The sequence below is a fragment of the Eriocheir sinensis genome, unplaced genomic scaffold, assembly GCF_024679095.1.
Source record: "Eriocheir sinensis breed Jianghai 21 unplaced genomic scaffold, ASM2467909v1 Scaffold21, whole genome shotgun sequence".
In the NCBI taxonomy this organism is placed as follows: domain Eukaryota; kingdom Metazoa; phylum Arthropoda; class Malacostraca; order Decapoda; family Varunidae; genus Eriocheir; species Eriocheir sinensis.
In genome coordinates this window covers 37,501-42,836 of record NW_026111510.1, presented here as the reverse complement: position 1 = coordinate 42,836, position 5,336 = coordinate 37,501, and positions in this window count along the sequence as shown.

The following is a 5,336-nucleotide window of genomic DNA, read 5'->3' as shown; positions in this document are numbered from 1 at the left end:
TGTTTTCTTTTCCGGAGCTGCGTTTGCGAGCTTTTCTGTTGCTGTATTTGTATTTTTGTCCTTGACCTGCCTCCCTTGCTGTACAAAAAGTGATATAGCATAGTTGACGCGCCCTACAGCTAATTCCTCCTGATTATCACTGTTTATAAGTACCGTGTCCTTCCTCCCTAACGATCGTCCTGTAGTATCTTCCATCCGTTGAGTGCAAGACGTATTGTTGCTCCAAGCGGGCGGGGGAGATGCACGAGTCGGTACATGCGGGCTGTGTTGACATGGGACGCGCCCTCGCTGAGCACATCTAATTATCATGGTTTAGAGGGACTGTGTTTGTGGGGGAGGGAGGAGGGACTGTGTTTGTGGGGGAGGGAGGGGAGGGACTGTGTGTATGTGGGGGGAGGGAGGGGTGAATGTTTGTGTGTGGGGGAGGGGGTGGATGTGTGTGAGGGGGAATGTGTGTGGGGAATGTGTGTGGAAGGGGAGGAGCTAAATGTGTGTGTGTGTGTGTGTGTGTGTGTGTGTGTGTGTGTGTGTGTGTGTGTGTGTGTGTGTGTGTGTGTGTGTTTTATGTCTACGTGCATTTGTGTCCCTACCTTTCTGTCTACCTGTCTGTCTGTATGTATATATGAATGTGTATGTATGTTTATAGGTATGTATGTGTGTATGTGTGGACGTATGTATGTAAGTGTCGAGGGTATGGCGCCAGTGCGTAGTCAGGCCGGTGCATCACGTCCTCGCCCTCTCCGCGGCTAAGTTGTTGGTCCAATCACGCGGCGAATTAAAGCCTCGAGTGATAATCAGAGGCAATGCTTTGTTTGGCCGCCCCGACCCGCCGCTGCTACAGACCTCAAGGCTCCGGTCCGCTGATGCACGTACTATCCTCCCTCCCTACCTACCTGTCTTATCCACCCACCTCGCAGTATTGAAAAGGATTACCACGGATGAAGAGGAGAATAGAGAGAACAATTGAAAGTAAGAGGAAAAATAATGAGAAAAAAATATTAGACGAGACTAAAGAGTATGTTGTGAACTGCGAGGAAGTGAAGGAGACCATATGAAAAGAAGAGAAAAGGAGATTAATTATGGTTGTTTCGGATTACCACGGCTGAAGAGGAGAATAGAGAACAATAAAAGAAGGAGAAAAGAATATAAGAAAAATATATTAGACGAGATGAAGAAGAACAGGTGGTGAACTGTGAAGAGAAAGTGACGGAGATGATATGAAAAGAAGAGCAAAGGGGAGTAATCATAGTTATTTTCGTCCCTCTTAAAAATCGCTTCCAATTCTCACTCTTCCTCGACCTATGGAAGCAGAAAAATGACGTGATTTCTAAAAGTTTCCATCTCTGTATAAATTCTTCTTGTGATCGCGTCCCTTCCTCGCCCTCCCGTATCAAGGAACGCTCACACTAATAGAGGATCAAGACTTGCGATCATTATATTTTCGTGGGTTAAAATGTACTTTAGACCCCAACCGCGTTCCTTCCTTCACTACCCTCCTCCTCCTCCCCCCCTCCCTATCTCTCTCTCTCTCTCTCTCTCTCTCTCTCTCTCTCTCTCTCGACATCCTTAGTTCATATATTTCGAACAGAGAGAGAGAGAGAGAGAGAGAGAGAGAGAGAGAGAGAGAGAGAGAGAGAGAGAGAGAGAGAGAGAGAGAGAGAGAGAGTCAGCCAGTCAGTTAGTCAATCAGTCAGCCATTCAGCCAGTTAATCAGTCAGTCAGCCACTCACTCACTCACTCACTCACTCATAGAAGGAAGGAAGGAAGGAAAGCGACTCTGCCCTGAACGTGGGACGGAAATATGATAGTCTTTAAACTCTCGCTATTTTATTTCCTCACTCGCCCGCTGCCTCCAGACCCTTACTCGTCGCGGGGAAGGAAGGGAAGGAGGAAGGGGGCGAGAGGGAGGGGGAGGGAGAGAGGGAGGGGGAGGGAGAGAGGGAGGGGAAGAGAACAAGGCCGGGTCGAGTTGCGAGCATGCAAACACGACAAAAAGAAACCCAAGAAAAAAAAAGAGAGGTAGACAAACACACAAACATTAGAATAAATTGAAGCCCACCGAGAGACGAGGGACGAGAGGGCGAGGATGTGCAAGAATAGAATGAAGGGAGGGAGAGATGAAATTAACAGGAGCAAGAGCAGAAGGAAGAAGTGACGAGATAGCAAGTATGTCGAATAATTAACGAAAGGAAGAGCAGAAATTACTGAGAACAAGAAGAGAGGAAGAGACGAGAGAGTAATGACGTTGAAGAATTAAATGAAGGGAGAGAAAGATAAATTAACAGGAGCAAGAGGAGGAGGAAGAAGTGACGAGATAGCAAGTATGTTGAAGAATGGAGGAAAGGAAGAGCAGAAATTAATGAGAACAAGAAGAGATGAAGAGACGAGAGAGTAATGACGTTGAAGAATTAAATGAAGGGAGAGAAAGATAAATTAACAGGAACAAGAGCAGAAGGAAGAAGTGACGAGATAGCAAGTATGTTGAATAATTAACGAAAGGAAGAGCAGAAATTAATGAGAACAAGAAGAGAGGAAGAGACGAGAGAGTAATGACGTTGAAGAACTGAATGAAGGGAAAGAAGAGATTAATAGAAGCAAGAAGAGGAGGAGATGGAGGAGGAGGAAAAGGAGGACGAGGAAGAAGATACTGGAAAGAGAGAAAGAATGCAGAACAAAACATAAGGAAGTGAAGTATAAAAAGGAAAAGCGATGTAAAGTAGAACAAGAAAAAGAAGAACAGAAAGAAAGAATCACAAGTAGAAGAACAAGAACCGGAGGAACAAGAACAACAACAAAAAGAAGAGAAATATAATGCAGTGAGTTATCAAGAACAAGAACAACAAAAACAAGAAGAGCAAGAACAAGAATAACAACAACAAGAGCGAGATGAAAAGCGCAACAGCCTGCATCGGGTCGTCGTCTCTGGCCCAGCACGCCGCCGCCTCCGCCCCTGACCCCAAACTGTTTAATTGCGGCCGCGTCCTGATGCGAGGCCGCCCACCAATTACCATCACGACTCATTAGGCTGAAAATCGGCTTCTCGTGCGTCATAAAAGAGTATCACAACGTCCTGCTCCTCCTCCTCCTCCTCCTCCTCCTCCTCCCTCATGTCTTTGTCCTCCACCTGTTCGCTGTTCAATCTTCTTTTTATTTTTGTTTGTTTTGTTTGACTTTTTCTTGTTCCTGTTCTTCCTCCTCCCTAGTATTTCTTTGACTTTTTTCCTTCCCTTTATTTTCTTGCTCTCTTTTTCCTTCTTCACTTCCATTCTTCCTCACTTCCATTTTCATCCTCCCTTTCCATTCTTTCTCCTCTTCCCTTGTTCCTGTTCTTCCTCTCCTATTCTTCCTTCTTCCTTCTGCTCGTTGCTTCCTACCTTATCTCCTCTTCCCTTGTTCCTGTTCTTTCCTTCCTTCTTCCCTTCTTCCTTCTGCTCGTTGCTTCCTACCTTATCTCCTCTTCCCTTGCTCCTGTTCTTTCCTTCATTCTTCCCTTTCTTCCTTCTGCTCGTTGCTTCCTCCCTTATCTCCTCTTCCCTTGTTCCTGTTCTTTCCTTCCTTCTTCCCCTTCTTCCTTCTGCTCGTTGCTTCCTACCTTATCTCCTCTTCCCTTGTTCCTGTTCTTTCCTTCCTTCTTCCCCTTATTCCTTCTGCTCGTTGCTTCCTACCTTATCTCCTCTTCCCTTGTTCCGTTCTTCCCTCCCTTTCCTTTCTCCATTCTTCTCTCCTCCCATTTGTTGCTCCCTACCTTCATCTTCCTATTTCTTAGTTCCGTTATCATCTCCTTTCGCTTCCCTGCCTTTCTTTCCCCTTTTCCCTCTCCTTCTTCCTTCTTGTCCTACTTGTTACTTCCTCTCCTTGTCCCGTATCACCCCTTCTCTCCTCCATCTCTACCCTCCTCCGCCTCCTCCTCCTCCGCTCCTCTACTCGACTCCAACCTTCAGCAAGAAACACCCGTGCCAGATTTACGTCGAGGCATCAAGGTGTCTCATCAGGGCTCGCGCAACTGTTCCATTGATTTTATATTTGCTCGCCTCGTCAATATCGTCCGCTATTAGGGTTCAATTGGACGATGTTTTCTCGAGTAATTTCCTATATGGTGACGTTTAGCGAGCGTGTTGGTGGCTAAATTACCGGGCGTTAGTTCCCTTAAGATTGTATTTGTTTGGTTTCGAGATTTAGGTCTGTGGGTTTTGTGTGTATCTCTCTCTCTTGGGTTCTGTAGCGTCGAGGTTTGATTGGGTGACGGCTTGGTGGTGATTTATGGTTTACCTTTGAAGATTTAGCGTCGTGGGTTTGTGAGTCTTTGTCTATCTCTCTTTTGCTCGTGATTTAGGTTCCGTAGCGTCGAGGTGTGATTGGGTGATGGTTCGGTGGTGATTTCTGGTTTGCCTTTGAAGATGTTGCGTTGTGGGTTATTGGGTTTTTCTCTTGCTCGTGATTTGGCTTCTGTAGCGTCGAGGTTTGAGTAGGAGATGGCTCGCTGTGGATTTCTGGCTTGCTTAAAAGAACCGTGTAGTGTGCATTGATATTCTGGGTTGAGAAGTAGATGATAGCGATTTCTTGTCTTATTTGTTTTTAACCACTTTATCATATGAAGCACTACAGATTTTCTCTGATTGGTAGTGTTTTCTATTTAAAAAGGAATGCTAATATATGTGCGGTAGTATATATGCCCGGTCATTGGTATTATTTTCGATTTCTTAAACTATTCAAACGCATAAAGCAGTTTCGGTTATCTTTAAATTATCAACATTTACTTTCATTTTGGTGTCTAAAACCATGAAGTGTAATATATAAAGGAGTAAATAAAGTGTTAGCTTAGTACAAGTGGGAAAGAAATTTAACATAGATATTGTTATATACAGACCGCACAGTAAGTATATTGGAGTGGAAGAATTCACACATATTTTACATAACCTACTATCTCATGATCTTTTTAAAAATAACAACACTGTCCTACTTGGGGATTTTAACATTAATCTCCTAGAACATTCTTCCCATCAACCAACTAACCACTGTTTGAATTCTATGAAGACTTTGAATTATTTCCCGCACATTTCTCGTCCTAATAGATTTCCAGATAAACCTAACTTGGGTCAACCCTCACTCCTCGACCACATTTGGACTAACTTCACTCCACCTTCTACCTCTGGAATAATCCACTACCAATTATCTGACCACCTCCCCATATTCCTACATATTGCAGTAATCTCTGATCTTTGCACAAAGCATAGAATAGTCTATCGACACATTAACAGACATCAACATAACCTGTTTACCACTAGTTTATCTGCAAACAATTGGAATGTTACACTTAATTCTAGTGACATAAATGT